Source organism: Hibiscus syriacus, unplaced genomic scaffold (assembly GCF_006381635.1).
Source record: "Hibiscus syriacus cultivar Baekdansim isolate YM2019G1 unplaced genomic scaffold, ASM638163v2 tig00111193_pilon, whole genome shotgun sequence".
In the NCBI taxonomy this organism is placed as follows: Eukaryota; Viridiplantae; Streptophyta; class Magnoliopsida; order Malvales; family Malvaceae; genus Hibiscus; species Hibiscus syriacus.
In genome coordinates this window covers 421,692-441,325 of record NW_024063012.1, presented here as the reverse complement: position 1 = coordinate 441,325, position 19,634 = coordinate 421,692, and positions in this window count along the sequence as shown.

The following is a 19,634-nucleotide window of genomic DNA, read 5'->3' as shown; positions in this document are numbered from 1 at the left end:
CTCATGTGGCTCGTGGATCTCTCCGGTCTCCGCGCATTTTATCGGCTGTTCCTTTATGAGCATCATTTATTTCTACGTTTGAAGTTTAATTTGTTGCTTAATGCATTTTTTACTTAAGAGGATGAGGTCAACTGAAAAGGATTGAGTGGCTAATTCCTTTTTACTTAGAAGTTTTAGTTTTCAGTTAAAATTTGGAATGCATGATGATTAATTGTTGACACCCACAATGATTGTTGTATTAATATTATTAACATTTTAGTGTCTTTATTAATATATTTTATTCCCATAAAGATTGTCATCCTCCCAATCACCAGTTGACTCTATCCATGTATATATTTATTTTTAAAAATTTATCAAAAGTCTACTCTGTACAATACGTAACATACGGGACTCCAAGAGGTAGATATAGCGTTAAGTATAAAAAAATTCCAAAACAAATTATTCCTTTAATGAGAAGAAGTCTACGGTTGCTGGCATAAATGAAGCAATACATGTATCTGAATATGAAGGATACAACTTATAAGCAAATGCAGTAAAGAAGCAAGCAAGGCCGTCATTTTATGGGACATTATCCAAAGTGCATGAATGACATAAAGCAAGTGTCCAACTTCAAGGGTCAGAGGGTTTTGTAAGATAAATAAATTGTAAGGCTAAGATGTGAAACAAAAATGAGCCCCCCGAACAATAAATTTTGTTGGGGTTAGGGAGGTGGTCAAGCAGGCTGAGCTGTATATCTCGGGATCCAGGATTCAGACAATTGATTAACGGGCAGTGCCGGCACCAGACATGGCAATGTCGACCAATCACTTGCTTCTGAAATTATTATAAACATGAGGGAGGAGGAATCCTCATTAATCATGCAACCAGTTTTTCAACGATTACATATAATAATGTTTAATTTGAATGTAGTCATCCGATTATATCAATTGTACTTGCGAGTTTTATTACTTTTCTTCTCTTTTTCAGCTTTTTGTAAGATAAACGTTAAGCAAATAATATATCAAAGGTTCAAGTTCACCCTTCTAAATTCTCCGAAATCCATGAACACGTGTAATGAACCTATAATTTATCAACGAATATTTGATTTGGACCACACTTCGATCTTCACAGTAAAGGTTTTTTTTTTATAACACCAACTTTTATTGTCTACATTCAACCATCACAACAAATATCATGAATTACATTCTTCAATGAACAAATACTTCCTACAACTTTAAGTTTCGAATTTCCGCCACATTAAATAATTATCATTAGTGTCTGATTATCTTACGCTGAAAATAATCATGTCACGCTCCAAAATAGGACCTAAACTTCTCTTAAATTTTTTTCGAGGACTAAATTGAATTCGAGGACCGAAGTGATATTTTGATTAAATTTGGATCTAAATTCAGAAAGTAATTAAAGATGGAGGACCTATGACATGATTTTACCATTTTTCTTTTTTTTTTATATAACCCTAAATATGGGGGAATTTATTAAATTTTTTCTCTTTTAATATTTTCCTCTTTTAGAAACAAATAGTTGATCGTCGTTTCGTCACCAATCGTTGCTTTGTTTTCGACACCTCACGCACCATCGTGTTTCTTGTGTCGTCCTGAGTCCATCGATGTCTTTCTTATCTCCGTTGTCGCCGGCGTGTGAGGGGTAAAGAATATCAAGTTTTCGATGTTTCGGAATAGAGCTCTCCGTCGTTCACCGTTGTGAACCGAGTTTGGTAAGTGTCTCAAAACCCCTTAAAACGTGTTTAGGAATTTTTTCGGAATTTTTTTGACTCTCTACGGCCATGCACGCATCCCCTACGTGCCACCCCTGAGAGTGAGGAAAGTCCACCGTTTGGTGGACTGCTTGGAAATGGGCCGATATGACCCAACCCGTGTCCAACCCGACCCGTTAATCCGACCCGTCTGCCTGACCAGATCCGACCTGACCCGTTAATCCGACCCATATGCCTGACCAGATCCGACCCGGTTTAATGTTGACCGTTGATTTTGACCAAAAAGTCAAAAATTTTGAAAAATCATATTTTATGTTTTTCGACGTCGTGAGTCCGATTTCGAAGTCCCTTTTTCCAAATTATGACCCGAAAGCCCCGAATCGAGCTCGTTAACCCAAAAATGCTTAGTATTTTTAGCATTTTTGCTTATTTATTTGAGATTTGGTTATGGAATTGATCCAATAAGATATTTTTTATGAAGGTATTGGTGTTTCACCTGACCGAGAGTCAGTTAGGTCCAGTGTTTCCCGTCCGTCAAATCCGCTCGATCCGTGTTCTACAAGAATTACCCATAGGTTTTTGTAAATTGTTTAAATAAATGTTAATATAATTCATATTAGGATTCTGATATGGATTTTCCGATTCGTAGAATCTAGCGCTGCCGCTGATCGTGATCAATAGACTCAGTAGTAGGCTTCCTTATCAGACTACTCAGACCGATACATGTGTGTTTTCTGATGGAGTTACATTACTATTTTAAACTACCTATTTGAATTGTTTCAGATTTGTGATAATTATGAATATTTTTACGACATGATATCTGATTTCTTAATACTTCTTATTCGACATCTGATTTACCATATATTACTGATTTGATTTCTGATTATTGTATTTTTGTATATGATTTCCAAGCATGAAACATTTTCATGTTTTAATGGATTAATTATCGTTTTCACTCGAATACATACATGTTTATTACTGTCATTGGGGGTATTGTTGTAGGAAGTTTCTGAAGGCTCATTTGCTTTGTGCAAGGGTAAGACCTTACCATTTTTGAAGGCTCCTCTGCTATGTGCAAGGTTAAGACCTTACAATTTCTGAAGGCTCTGCTATGTGCAAGGTTAAGACCTTACAATTTCTGAAGGCTCCTTTGCTATGTGCAAGGGTAAGAACTTACCGTTTCTAAATGCTCCTCTGCTATGTGCAAAGGTGAGACCTTACTGCTTTTCGCAGGCTCCTCGACTTTTTGCTCAAATCCTTACTGCATGCTCATCTGCTTTGTGCATAGGGTAAGTCCTTACTGGGTTTACAGGTTGGTTCATGGTTTTGGGGAACCTACACATTCTGGTGATCAGATGGGGGTAGTGTTCATGTTTTTAAAACATGTTTGATAAATTGATTTTTTGAAATACTTAATCTGTATGTTTTTATACACCGTAAGGAGCACACTGAGATTTTTAGCTCATTCCGTAAATTTTAACCTTTTCCGATAATAAGATACTAGACTAACAGACTTGGCATCAGCAGGATCGACTACTCCTACTTATCTATTACTGTATATCTCTATATGTCTTTCAGTTATATTTTGGTGACATGTGTTTTGCTAAAATCTTGATATATACGTATTACTGATATTTTGTTCCGTAAATATTTTATACGGTTTTTTTGCGGTATTTTGATATGTATATGTTTTATACACTTTTCTGACATATGTATACATATATGTTTATCATATGAATCTTTTATATGGATTTTCATGTTGGTTTAAATATGAAAAGAATCTCTGAATGCGATATGTGATCGCCTAGATTTGGGCCTAACGTCCAGGCCGGGTCTAAGGGGTTACAAAACAAATGTTTATTTTAAGATATAAATTTCTTTCGATTATTTATTTATTTGATTAATTATATTTATCTTAAAATTTTATTTATATTCATTCATTTTATTTCGTCAATATATAAGTAATCACCTAAAAGAACCAACCACTCAATTTCAAATCTATTTTTTGAGCCTTAACCTCCCCATTTGGGTTGGGCCACTAAGTAGGCCAGAGCTCTGCTGATCTCGGTCCATCTAACATGCTAGCTACTTGGATCCTTCATTTTCTTTTCTTTTGCTTTCTTTTTTTATTCAGATCAAGCTAAGTGGATGATATCCAATAGGATTTTTTCACAATAGGCCACCTGGGTTTTTTATTTAGCCTAATAAGGCACTCATTTTTTTATTTTGGAGAATACGAAAAAAGACAGTGATTCAAAACTCATCACATCGAGGTGACGATTTCGTGAGATATATTAATTTAATGGACTTGGATGAGTGAGCCCCACGTGGGCCATTGATTTATTGAAATTAAAGCTACTCGTCACCTCGAAGTGACGAGTCCGTTTAAAAAAATTAATAAAATTATAAAAAGAATTTTAATATTAAAAATAGAAAAAATAAATAAAAAAAGAACTCGTCAAGGTGACTAGTTGTTCAATTGAATTAAAAAAAATATTTGTTGGTCAACAGGCAACAACAACGATCACCATGGAACTCGTCCCCTCCAGATTTTGAAAAACAATGTTTACAAACTAATATGTACATAATATAATTTATTTATATTTTTGAAGTTCTTGACGATGCCGAGGAGGGGTCGAATGATAATGATGTGGGGCTTGTCAAGTACGCCGACGACCCCGACCATGATCGTTGTCATCGTCGTCTTCATCTTTATTTTCGTTTGGTTGTTTAAAAGGAGGCGTAGTTAACGCACTCTGAGATCCACCTTCAAAATACGATGATAGACTTATGGTATTTGACGCCATCATTGTTGTTACTGAATCGACTTGGCTACCTTGTCGACTATATATGATATGATCCCATTCACTCTCACCCGCATGTTTTGTCGAAGATGCTTGAGTGTGTTGCACTGCATCCCGTGAAGGTTCAACCCAAGTCGGCTAAGTCTCGGTTGAAGTATGATATGCAGTATAGGAGCCGAAACTAGCCTGAGATACATAATAGTAATCTTCAGATGTAGATGTTGTAGCAGAAGAAGAATATGAGGATGATTTCTTCGACTTGGCAAATACAACCTTCTATTGTTCCCATTCTCTCTTTTCTTTCAATGTCGTTAGATATGATTTCCCATTTGCTTCATAATTTCGGAGATAGGGAGAATGGATGAAATCTAGGTCGATCGATGTAATATTGTAATGCGGGAGGATCGATTGGTGACACTGATTTCATTGCTCAACAATCGAAAAATGTAATAATGGAGTCACGACACACCATAAATCGGATCCATAAAAAAACTCGGTGGCAATAACCAGTAGATCTCTTCATCACGATACGGAAGCAAAAAAATTGTAAATATTAATTATAAAAGTGAGTATATATAAAGTTAAACAATTTCAAAAATAATAATAAAAAGAACTAATATTTACCACAAATCGACCAACGATGTCGATCCTCATTCGTATATCATTTTTAGTAGCACCCGACAACTTCATCTCGGTTATTTTATGGAGCCATCTAAAAAATATAAAATAATAAATTTAGTTAAAAAAGTGAAATTAAAGAATTACCTTCTAACGAGAGGAAACTCAACTGCGACTGTTGTAATTAGCGTAAAAACGGAAATGTATATCAAGCCCAAGATTGTAGCAATATTAGACAACCTGCCACATATACTTTTTGACCCCGCTAGACGATTGCAACCTTGCAAAGCTCCCGATACAAAAAGGCTAAAATCATCAAGCCTCAATTGGTATTGCAACACTCATCAAACTTATTTAATATATGGAGATACTAAATGTGCATCAAATTACCAGATTTATCCGATAATAATATCTTTCTGATCAATTGGAGAATATATACCCAGGGTGCAAAAATAACCTCCTCCTCAGTAGAGTCGTTTGTCACTTGAAATTTGGACTCCAACCACGTCATCTGTATCCAATAGCCGTCCATGACCTCAGATGGTGTTAGTCTTCCCAAAACTCTGTGGACTATAGCGATGGGGTTGTAATCGTCCACCTGACAATGGCGACATCATTGACAGGAACACCAAATTGGTAAGCGACGTCTTCCAATGTAATTGTTTCTTCACCACTTGGGAAATGGAAAGTGTGCGTCTCGGGTCTCCAACGCTCAATCAGAGCTTAAATCAATGACGGGTATACCTTAAAGCCACGTAAAATTATGACTAGATATAGATCGGATTGCTGAAGATATATCATCATCCGCTTATGCGGATCTCTCGATGTCATCCTGTGCTGACGAATGCTCCGTTCTTCTTTCAGATGAAGTTCGATCGACGAAATATGAACATTATCGAGGCGTAACATTTTTTCTCAAGAAGCCATTTTTCCTGATTTTTTTTCAGACAGTAAGAATTTTTCTCAATTTTTTTCGTAACAATGGATGGTAAAAAACATAAACCCCAATTTACAGCCCCAATCCCAACGGCTATAAACAACTAGAAATTTCGAAAATCCGACCGAAATCATCACCTCAAGGTGAAGAGTTCTATGGTGATCGTTGCTATGTGACCGTTGTTACCCATTGACCAACATATATTTTTTAATTCAATTGAACTCGTCACCTCGAGGTGATGAGTTATTTTTTTTAATATTAAAATTATTTTTATAATTTTATTAAAAAAAATAAACAAACTCGTCACGTTGATTCACTGTAATATATCTCATCGAACTTGTCACCTCGAGGTGACGAGTTCTGGATCACTGTAACTTTTATCGTATTCTCCAAAATAAAAATTAGGGTGCCCTAATGGGCTAAATAAAAAACCTGGGTGGCCTATTGGATCAGAAAAACCTATCCAATCAGTATGAGCTATCACCTTTTTTGGTAAAAAAAAGGAATAAAACAAATAATAATGGGATAAATTATGCGTTTAGTACCTAAATTATCAGTTTTAGTCCGTTTAGTACTTCAATTTTCAATTTTTTCAAAAACATACATAACGTTTAATTTTTGTTTTATTTTAGCACCTGTCAAAATTGAACGTTAAGTTTTGAAAAAATTGAAAGTTTAGGTACTAAAACGAACCAAAATTGATAGTTTAGGTACTAAACGTGTTAAGTTATTAATGGCGGGGTACTAAAATGAAACAAAAACTAAACGTTAGGTATGTTTTTGAAAAATTAAAAATTTAATTACTAAAACGGACTAAAACCGATGGTTTAGGTACTAAATGCGTAGTTTACCCATAATAATAAGGGAATCTACAAAGGGAAGATGAGGAGATAAATTGTTACCCAACTATTATTTTTGTTTAATTAGTTTCGGTTATCTAATTATTTTTTGTTTTAAAATTATATTTAAAGTTTTGTTTTGAATTCATTTTGATTGCTCTCAGTTAAAAAATTAACGGTAATGTTGATGTGTCACCATAAGATAATTCCACGTCATCATTAATTTTTTTCCAAAAAAAATATCACGTCAGTAGTTCTGTTAATATTTTAATAGTGGGTGAACAAAATAAATTCAAAACGTAATGTGAGGTATGATTTAAAAGAAATAATAGTTAAGTAACCCAAACAAAACAAAAGTGATAATTAAAATACTAAACGTATAGTTTAAGTAAAGCAAAGTTTAAAATGCAAGGCAGAAGGGTGGAACCACAATGGAATATTCCTGGATTCTGCTTGGTGGACACTCGAAAGTAATGTTGGTTCATTCCCATTCCTGAATAAAAAAAGCACAACCTTTACCCACGGATGCTCTCCAACATCAATTAAGCTGTGAGAGTGGGCTAAACATGGCCAAGTGACGGAGGGCTGCTCAAGCACAACACTTACTGCTCAAGCACTACACTTACTGCTCAAGCACTTTTCAATTGACGGAGGGCTGCTCTTACTTTTTCCCCCTTTGACCAAACACTTTTCAATTAAGTAGTGATCTACATATAATCTAGACCTTGCATTAATGGTTTCAATTGCCTTTTTAATTTCGACTTTACGACCAAATGTACCAAAGATTTGAATTTTATATATTTGAAAGGAAAACTTAATCATTAAGCTCCATCGAGAAATATATATATATATATGCTCACATAGTCGCATAGCATTCTTCAACATGGCATACAGGAGATGGAAATGAATGTTATTGCATGCATACCATATACAAAGAGAATGTATAGAGGGAGAGAAAGAATTGTCGGGAAAATGTTTTGAAAATGTTATTGCATGCATTGAAGATGGAAACGAAGGATCAATTGAGTCATTAATGCATGGATGAGATCATCTTGATTAAACAAAACCCTAGAAAATCATTTTTCTTTAAAAATAAAGGTATTGGTTGCATAGCATTGGTCAATTTGATTTAGGGTATAGGCTGAAAAAGGAGGGGAACAAGCCCTATGCAACTTTACCCCTCCTCTTTTCTTTATTATGTGCTCTCCTCGCACACACATTTCGGAAAGCAAAGGCGTACCACTAGTTAAGTTCATTCATTGAGCTTTAGGAAAAGCGTGAATAACCAAATTAATGACTATGAATTCACCTCCTTCCTTACGTATGTATATTGATTGTACAATGAAATCCGCACTAAAGTTTATATAAAAAGCTCTTCCAGGTTTCGGGAAAAATCACGAGTAAAAGAAGAAATTTTTTAATATTAAAATTAAAAGAATAATTTCTACATCATTTCAAATGTGATCACGTATATTTATCATATAATTTCTCAGAGAATGTCATCAGAGTTCTGACAATTCGGATAACAATTTCGTTAAGATAATCACCTTTGTAAACATTAAGGACTAGAATTATCTATTTTTTAATAAAATTAACCTACAAATATTCTAAAATTCTAATCTAATTAATCTTGTGGTATTGAAATATGTTATTTTTCTTAACGATAAGTATGAGTTTAGTTTTTAATATAAATTGAGAGTTTGAATCACAAGATTCTCTACAAGAAAATGCATCTTTAGTAACAATGTAAATGGTCATTAAAAGCTTTAAGTTTAGATACTAAAATGCATAATGACAAAATTTTCAAGTCATCTCTAATAACTCTGTCATTGTTATATTAGTGACAATTATTCTAAAAATTGTTTTTATCACAATTGTTCATATTTTTTGTGACAATCTATTTGACACAATTATCACTATAAATTGTTTTGAATTTATTTGACACTAAAAGTATATTTTGTGACCATCAATATTGTCACATTAAGTATTTTTAGTGATCAAATGTTCGATACTTTTATCAATAAAAATTACAATAAATTTGTTTGACACTAAAACTATATTTTGTGACCACCAATATTGTCACGCTAAGTATTTTTTAGTGACCAAATGTTCGTTATTATTATGAATAACTCTGTCACTATCATATTAGTGACGATTTTAATGAATTTTGTCACAATTACTTGTATTTTTTGTGACTACATTTTTTGACGCAGAAAAATTAATAATAATGATAAAAATTTAGACACTAATATTATCCTTATAGTGACAAATATTTTTTTATAACTACGTAATTAAATTGAATAATTAAAAAATTCATTATGAAATCAATTATAGTAGATATGATATTTTTAGTTGTATCCATCTTCTTTAGATTTAGGAACTTGCATTGAAATCAATTTCATCGGTTAGTTATTCGTTAACAATAGATGATCCACCAATATCTGATTTATTAACCGATTAATTTTTATCGGAAACTACATAGGCAAGGGCGACCCTGGATCTAGTGCCTCATCCCACTAGACCAACTGGTTGTTGGTTTCACATGTTATTTTTTGATAAATTAATACAATTCATGTCTTTTAAGATGATCATACCCGAGATCTTCAGGGAAAGAGTGCAACGCCTAACCATAATGCTAAGAAAGAAATATTTGTTATTGACAAAAAATATTTATGTTAAATTATTGTTAGAGTTAATATATATAATATTAATTATTATTATAATAATTTAATTAAATTTTCTATGATTTCTCATATTAAATACGTTCCTGGAAAATAAATATAAAAATAATTAGGTTGATTTTAAAATATAACCATACATATTAAGATTTAAATCTAAAATAAAATCAAGTGTTCATAACTAAAACTACAATTTTCACATAGTATAGAGACTAATAACAAAATTTTACCTTTTGACAAATTAATTTTTTAACAATAATTTTAATTATTATTGATGTCAATATTTATCACAATAAAAAGTAATAATTTAAGTGACAAACAATTTTATTGTCATAATAAATATTAAATAATAGTGATCACTTTATATGTCATCAATGTTATATCATTTATCGCCAAAAAAATAATTGACACCAATTTACGTATTCTAATAGTTTTTGTAACGGTGAAATCTATGCCAAAATTATATAACTATAGTGAGAATTTAATTAATGAAAAATATAATCATCATGTTTTTAATATAACAGTGACAAAATAAAAGTACATCATAATTATTTTTATTGTCTTATAAAAAAAGTTCAAAATTTTAATATTTGTGACAAAATTATTAATAGTTACTATCAATTGACCTGTAAAAACCTTTATTCTTGTAGTGATACTTTTGACGTAATTTAAGACTATTACAAGTATATCAATATAAAATGGTAAACTTACAAGTGCAAAAAAATGTTATTGTCACATTATGAAAAATAATAATGATAACTTAATATGTTATAACTATTACATCGTTTCCTCTTAAAAAAATTTGATGTCAATTCAAGCTTTTTATTAGTGACCAAATAGAAATATGACACAACTATTCACTTCAATGGTGATAAGAATAATTGTCATCACAAATCACCGATTAAGACTAGTGACAAAAATAATTGTCGTCACAAATCACCAACTAAGATTAATAAAAAAAATATTTTCTTCACAATTATAAATAATAATAAAGATTACGTAATATATTGTCATTATTACAATTTTTTTCGGGATAAATAAATTGATGCCAATTCAATCATTCTATTAGTGACTAAATGATAATGACAATTTGTTTTGTTTATAATAAAACATAATTAGTGACAAATTACTTGTGATGAATTTCAAATTTGTCACAATTATTATCTAAAAAATGATCAAATAAAAACAAGTCACAATTACACATTTACAAAAAATATTTCATAATAATATATTTTTTGTGACGAATTTTTTTAATGTCATAACTAAATTATCACTAAAATATTAATTCTTTTAGTGATTAATAATGACATGTGAGTATACTGAATGTACGAGTGTATTTAAGAAATTATGTTATCGTACTAAAATTTTACAAATTTAATGATTAACTATTAAATGAAACCTACAATCAGTTGATCTAGTGGGATGAGGCGTTAGGTCCCTTAAGCAAAGTTAGGGATTCCAATCCTGACGTTTGCGAATGGAGCAAGCTGAGATGGGAGGGTCGCCTTCGTCTCTGCAGTACTCCATCTGGATTAGTTGGTCAATAGATCGGATACCAGTGATTAATTAAAAAACTATTAAAATGAGAATCTTGTTATAAAAATATTTGAACAATGTAATTATTAAAAATAATTAAATATTAATGGAAATAAAGCGAAATATCGAGGGGGAACCCTTTGTGGAAGAATATTTCCCTGGAAAGGCAAAACTTTTCACTGAAATAATTATAATATTAAAAATAGTTAAGCTGGTTTCAGACAACAAAAAATTATCGTTAACCAACTTTTCTATTTGATAATGACACGACTTTCAAGAGCATTACAAGTTAAAGAAAATTCTTTCTAATTTTGATAAAACGAATCAGAATTCTAAACTTTTGCCCCCTTTTCTAGAAGTTGAAATCAAGGGGGGGAGGGGGGGAGAAAACACACAGTGCAAATGTTAATTCACACCGATAAAAGTTGTATATTAAATTATTGATGTGAATAAATTAAAATATTTTATGTAAAAAAATTATTTAATAAATTAATATAAGTGAAATAATAAGATTCTCTTATAAGAGTCCCTGGTACATGATGTAGTTAAGCAAAGGGATACTTATATAAATCAAATATGGAAAATAATTAGCACTAAATTGGAGTGTGACAGTGATAATTTAATTACAAAACGTGTAATTTATCCTTTTTAATATTTACTTAACAAGAACAATTTAGCCGGTGACATGTTTCGATGCGTCGTTTTAGTGATATGTTGCAGTGTACGAAGTGTGCCGTAGATTTTTTTTCAAATTTGGGATTAAATTGAATTCTTAATTAAATTCATAGAAAATTCAAAAGGAAACAAAACCTCAAGGACTCGGTGTGTAATTCTACCATTTTACTTTTTCATTGGGTTTAAAATCTCAAAACTTGAAAGTTTCCTCATTTAGGAAACCCGGTTTTCTCTCCTCCTACTTTCTTCTATTAGTATTTTTCTTTGAGAAAGTTCAAACGACGTTTCGTCGCACACTGTTGCTCCGTTTAGTGCACCGCCCATACCATTTGAATCCTAGTTTCGTCCTAAGTCCACCTGTAACACCCCCAACCCGTATCCGAGTCTGAGATGTCACATTGACTTTTCAAAACTCTTTTCTTTACAAATCCACCAAAATCTTAAATTCATCATTTGAAAAAGTGAGTACTTTATAGAAATTATTATAATTAAATCGTTTTACAAACCAATCAGAGCATATTCAATCCAAATCTTGTAGTTACATTCCAACTAAATTTTGTAACACAAAATACATAGATTTCATAGGTTTCTGATCTGATATTCGTAAGGAAGGTGCTAACATGTCTTGCTCCTCTTAACTTCTCTTCTCGTTTCTGTAACCTACGTGTGAAACAATCACACGCTAAATCTTTGACTTAGTGAGACATTAAATTATAAAAGAACTCCAACTATTTACACATGCATGAACCTATCATCTTATAATGCCACATCAAAACAATATAACATATATATAACATATACATATCACACATTATTTTAAATCTCTAACCTTATTCCACTATCAATATTCTTATCGTTTATATCTTATAATTATATCCTCTTATATCTATTCTTTTACTCAACATATTATTCCATTAACCAAGCAATACAAACATCATCATATAAATCATATCAGATTATCTATTAAGAAATACATGCATACATATAAATCATCATTAGTCACTTATCATTTAATCATATAACACATATACTTAACCTTCTTAATCATATAATATCCCTATACCTCATCATGTCCTTGCTATAAAATTTATCATATCACAACATGTATTTGTTATTATCTCTTGATTAGCCCATGTACATATGTGAGAACTATTGATATGTGAGTCTCTAGAGGTTGTGCACTAATGTTGTCACCACAGCTCGTATAAATGCACCAAAGTGCCACAAAGAATTGCATCGAAGTGCCGCGTAGAAATGCACCGAAGTGCCATATAAAATGTCCCTAAGGGCCACGTAGAAAATTCCTTAAGAATCATATACATATGTAAAGGATCAAGTATGTGTCTCAAAAGACATCACACATGTTCCAAGGAATACATATATGTCCCGAAGGACCGCGTAGACCCTCGACTTTTGGCATGCCAACTATACCTCTAGCTCTCATGACATGGCATTAATATTTATGTTATCACGCATTCGCATATACACATAGTATTATTATTACATTTTTATAAGATCACACGTAGTCAAGTATTTCATTTCCATATAAATCACACATACACGTAGATCACTTACATGTAGAACATCTTCATATAATCATATGATTCACTTTCACTTATCACATATATTTTCTCTTTCATATATCTCATGGCATATATCACATATACCCAAATCAAACATATGCATATGATCATAAATTCATGCATTCTAATATAGGAAATAGACTCGTCGCAAGTCATATTTCCATTAAACATCATAAACTAACTTGTATGCACTCACCTTGGCCTCACTAAGTTCCAATCCCCTTTTATGATTTCCTTTCTTTCGATCGAATCTTAACTTGATGGTCATCCCGGAACTTGTTCGTGGTCGATATCTACATGTTTATACATTGATACATATCAGTATCTAATTGATGTATTCTAATCTATCATTTCTTAGACCAAAAGAAAGACCTAATTTTATTTTCCCTTGAAGTGCATTGATACATTCTACAGTGTATCGATGCATTCTTTAACATGTGCATCGATACACTACCCATGCATCGATACACAAATCACCTTCGATGTTTTAATTTTAAGGGGGTGCATCGATGCACTCCTTATGCATCGATTCACTAATTGCATTCGATTTTTCAATTTTTAATGGGTGCGTCGATGCACTTCCTTTGCATCGATACACACTGAACAATTTCTGGAAATACCCTTGATACATCGGTACACACATTGAATGTGCATCGATACACATAGCCCAGAATTCATTTTTAAGCCCGAAAATCACTCCAATTCTACTTAAACACTTCGTATTACATCCTCTACCATATTCTTAACTCTCATATACATACTTAAACTCATTTCTACTCCTTTATCACCCTTTAAATATTAAAATTCCTTTCTCCATATGGAAATCAATAATCATACCAATTTTTCAATATGTTCTTAATTCAATTCTATCACTTCATCTCTTAATTAAGTTGATGACAAGTCAAATTTATCTTCCAATTTGAGTAAGGAACTCTATTCCAAGATTTCATTTGAAAACTCTTAATCTTTAATCTCTCCTAACTCTTCCATCCTTTGCTTTTAAGATGATTTAAGTTTTCTTTAAGCTTAATTATCATATAATGATCATAAACAAACCTTGAATTCAACAAGAAATTATCTAACAAGAGGACTTACCTTCGCAACCTTGGTTCACAACGGAGAGAAAGAAGAAAGATGATGAAGAGAACTCTGGAACTTCCTTTTCCCTCTTCCCACATGGTTTCCTTATCTTATAAGGGAAAATAAAAATCGTCCTTGTCAAATGACCATTTTACCCTTTACTTCATTTAATAATTACCAACAATCCCTCAAAAATATTTACAAATAAGTCCCTATATTTTATAATCTTTTGAAATCATACTTTAAAGTTTCAAAAATTCCATTTTAGTCACTGACCCTGATTTTGGGATATTACAAATCTCCCCTCCTTTTAAGAAAATTCATCCTCGAATTTTCATTGCACATACCAATAAGAACATAGCTTCTAATGTTCTCATGTTGCCTCCTTTACTTAACCTTTCATTCCTTTAGTTCTTCAACTTCTTTTTTTCTTTATACATTCATTTACTGTCACTTATCATATACACAGTAACCAGTAACCTCAATCCATTCATGTTGTCGAAACGATTTTTTTTAAAAGGGAAAAAGTGAGATTTTAAAAAAAACCACATTAATTATTAATTATCTCTTTTTAATTTAAAAACAAATGTGATTTAAAAGACCTCTTGTTTCGAAAATTTTGAATTTCCTTTACGATTGAAAAATACGGTTCGAAGAGTCGCCACCAATCTTTGATTAGGGTGTGATTGGGCACCCAAAAATGCTTTGTCATTTTAAATAAAAAATTAATTTTAATTAAAACAACAACTTGAAGTCTGCGTTACCAAAATTCGAGTTCGGGAGTCGGTTACGTGTGGGGAAGGATTAGCACCCCCACAACGCCCTAAATCGGTACCTAGTCGATTAATTAACGTCTTTGCAATGAACTTTACAAATTCGAATTTATTTTGATTTTTGATCCCATAAAATAAAAATGTAAATTTAAAACATTCAAAAACACTCAAACAAATTAAATTAAAATTACCAAGTCATTTTAGAAAGATAAAGAATGTTCGATTATTACAAATATCGAGACCAGATCTTAAAGATAAACAACCTTTTCTCGATATATTTAAATAAGCGAACATTTCTTTTCTCTCGTTCCCAAATTTTAGGTGACGAATCAATTTTTTTGATTTCATTTTCGGGATACTTTTAATTTAAAATCGTCAAAACGGCCCTAATCAGTTAAGACAGGCCACTCAAGACAATTTTAAATTAAAAGGGTATTACCCTTAGTCCGATTATATAATAGGTCGAGTTGCACGTGAGGGTATCATACAAGTTATGCAGAAAATAATGTCATGTAATCTTGGAAGTAGACAATTGCATACTCAAACGACATAAACATGCAAATATGCAAGAACAAATATTACAGCTAGTTTGAAAAATCCCTATACATATCTCAGAAATTATAAATGAGTTAGCAATAAATACATAATTTTATACTAATTAATAAAAAGATTGAAAAAGGGAAAATGCATTATATACGAACTACCATAATAAAATAATTAAATAAAGTTTTAAAAAAGGTCTAGTACGTATATACATGTAACTATACATTAAAAATTATGCACAAGATATATGCTAATATACTAATGCACATATATATATATATATATATGTATACACTAATGCACGTATAAAAACAACCTAATATGTATGCTAGTACACTGATGGATTAAAATACAATTTAACCCAACTTCAAATACTGTAACCAGAATAAACCCCAAACATGTATAGGATTAAAATGGAATAATTCAAAATAGCAAACCAAATATATAAACAAACAAAAATTAATTAGACTACAACCAGGGACTAAAGTAAAACGCGCGTAAAATATGAAGATAAAATTAAAAGTTCAGGAAACATGGATTTTGAGGACTAAAATGAACTAAATCGGAAACATGCATGGCTACCTAGAAAATAAACTCAATCTCATAAAAATGAAATACACTGTACCCCAATTAAACTATGTCGTTTCATAAAAAAAACTAAATATTAAATTAAGCTCTAACCTAATAACTAACCCCCACCTCTGCTAACTTTAACCCCCAGTGCCGTTTACCTCTTTCTCTCCTCTCTACTTCTCTTCTATTCGACAGAACAGCTGCCATGGCTACCTTCACCGCTCTCTAATGACCACAAAAATTCTACAAACCCAAACACTCCTAATCGAGGAATTATAAGAGCGTTACCTTTGACTGTTGAAGACGTTCCCTCCTTCCCACGAAAGCACGAAAGCTGTTACTGCAAAGACAGGTGAGGTTTCCTCCGGATTCTTCTTTTGTTTGAATCTCCTTTTAAATTCTTATCTTTTATTCGAAGCTTTGCTATTACTGTTTGGGATTGTTTATTTTCGTTGACGATTTATTGGATAATAGGTTTTTTATTTTTTTCATTTTGAATGGATGTAAAAACGAAAGAAACATGCTTATGGAAGCATTGGGAAAAAAAACTTAAGATTTCAAATTCTAGCCTTGTATATTCCGTGTAAAAATGAGAACGATTACACTATTTTTTTGTTACAATGAATCCCCTCAAAAATGCAATGCCCCTCTGTTCTGTGCTCTTGTCTTTTTTTTTGGTTAATCCCTGGTAGCCCCCCCTCTTGATGGTGATAACTCCCCTCTTTTATTTTCTGCATGTAACCCCTTTAAACTGACCATTTTCAGTTTTTTTTTAATTCCCCCAGTCATGCTCCTCTTTGTTAACTGCCTTTTCACCCTTGTTAACTCCTTCTAACCATTTTTGTTTTCCAGGCTTCAAGTAGGCTAGTTTGCTCTGCTGAGGAACATTGGACTTGAATTGGGCCTTTAACGGATTTGGGGTCGGGTTTAGCGATCTAACCCCTGACAAAAACGAGCATCTACAGCTGCCCCTCTTTGCTCGTTGTCGTGTAACAAGAATAGAGCAAAGATCAAAAGATGATTGAGTTTGTCCGGTCTTGAGAACTTCAAAAGATTAAAGCACTCTACTGTTACTTCGGGATAAATGAAATTTAAAAAATCTTCGAATGATGTGTCTGCTCCCTCTTGTTCAGGGATTAAGGAACTTGAACAATCTTCTAAAAACGAGTTCGCTCCCTATTTCTTCAGGAAGTAGAACTCGAACAATCTTCTGCTTACGAGTTCGCTCCCTCTTGCTTCAGGGAGTAGAACTCGAACAATCTTCTGCCTACGGGTTCGCTCCCTCTTGCTTCAGGGAGTAGAACTCGAACAATCTTCTGGTGTAATTCTGCTTCACTATTCTTCCATGAAGGCTCAACTTCGAAGGTTAATCCTGAAAATCAAACGTTTTCACCTATTAATGTATGCTTACAGATTTGAAAAACATTATACTCGAAAAATTTAAAATTTAAAAGAATATTTGATAATTCATTTCTCTTGCGGGAGCTTGTCTCGCAACAGCTAGATATGAGAATCTTCTTAGACTCGGCTGCCATCTGAACCTCTATCTTCCTAAGACCTTGAATTGGTTAATGACTCCTCGTGTGCATTTCCTTTTAATCAATTGATTCATTTCTTTGTACTCGAGAACCTTCGCTTTCCTCCACATCTGATGATCTAATGGTTTGCTCCAACCTATTCCGAGAAGGCTTAAAATGGCCCGGAGGACTTATCATCTCACTCGAAAGACTTACAAATGACCCGAAGGATTTAATCATCATGCTCAAAAGACTTACTGATGGCACTTACTGACATATTTGCTTCACTACTCTTCCGTGAAGGCTTAAAAATTACCCGAAGGATTTAATTATCATGCTCGAAAGACTTACTGATGGGTTTGCTTCACTACTCACCCGAAGGATTTAATTATCATGCTCGAAAGACTTACTGATGAATTTACTTCACTACTCTTCCGTGAAGGCTTACAAGTTACCCAAAGGATTTAATCATCATGCTCGAAAGACTTACTGATGGCCCGAAGGACTTATAAATTGTGAAATTTTGAAAATCGCATTCTTTGTTTTCAAAAGTTTCATCTTCTCAAAACATCATTTTTTTCATTTTCAAATTCATGTGAAAACATCCTACCCGAAGGTTTTACAGATGGCCCGAAGGACTCATCATCTTGCTCTAAAGGCTTACAGATGACCCGAAGGATTTAAGCATCATGCTCGAAAGACTTACTAATGGCCCGAAGGACTTATAAATTGTGAAATTTTGAAAATCGCATTCTTCGTTTCAAAAATTCCATCTTCTTAAAACATCATTTTTTATTTTCAAATTCTTTTGAAACATCTTACCCGAAGGTCTTATGGATGGTTTGCTTCACTGCTCTCGGTAAAGGCTTAAGATTGACTTGCTCCAATCTCATGTGTGCAAGTCTTTCCAATCGATCGATTCCCTTCTTTATACACAAAAATCTTTGTTTTTCTTCTATATCTGATGGTCATCACTTCAGAGTAATGCTTCTTCTGTGGATTAGACCTCTCAATTCTTCAGGGTATGCCTCTCTAAATGTAACTCCTTGCATTTGAGGTTGGAAATTTTCCCTTCAAACTTGTCGGCTTTTGACATCATGAATCTTCTCTTTTCACGGGAAGATCTGTCAAAATCATGTATTTTATGAAACACTAATGCAATTAAATGTATCAGTGTAATGCATTTTCTTTTATGCAAACGATGTTCTCATGAATGCATAAATGTTGAATCAATTTCACTTGGCTCCAGAGTGGTGAGCTTGATCTTCTTCTATTTGATCATTCTTTCAAGGGTCTACTTCATATGCTCGTGTAGCAACTCCGGTTTCCAACTTGCATCTTTGACAAGCCCTCTGATCTTCTTCTTGTCATCTTTGTTTTCTTTCTTTATTTCGGAGAAAGTGTTTTCTCTCTCAACATCTGCTATAGTAAGAAATATGATGATGTGTTGCCCCATTTCCGTCCTTGGCTCAATTATACTTTCAGAGTGTTCTTCCAGGACTGCCATTGATCAATGCTCAGTTGATTTTCTTTACAAGGTAAGCTCTGCTCAAATTCACGGTCTGCCCCTAACACTTCAAGTTGTGAGGCTCATTCTCAATATCTGCTTGATCTGAATCTTGTCATCCCAACATGATATGGTTTCTGGTCATGCCCCAAAGTGGGTACTCTTGGATCTCTTTGTGCCCAACATCATAACTTGAATGTTCTCATTCTCGTGTCACTACATAGTAGTGTTGTCAAGTAGTTTGAAGGCGTCTCTTC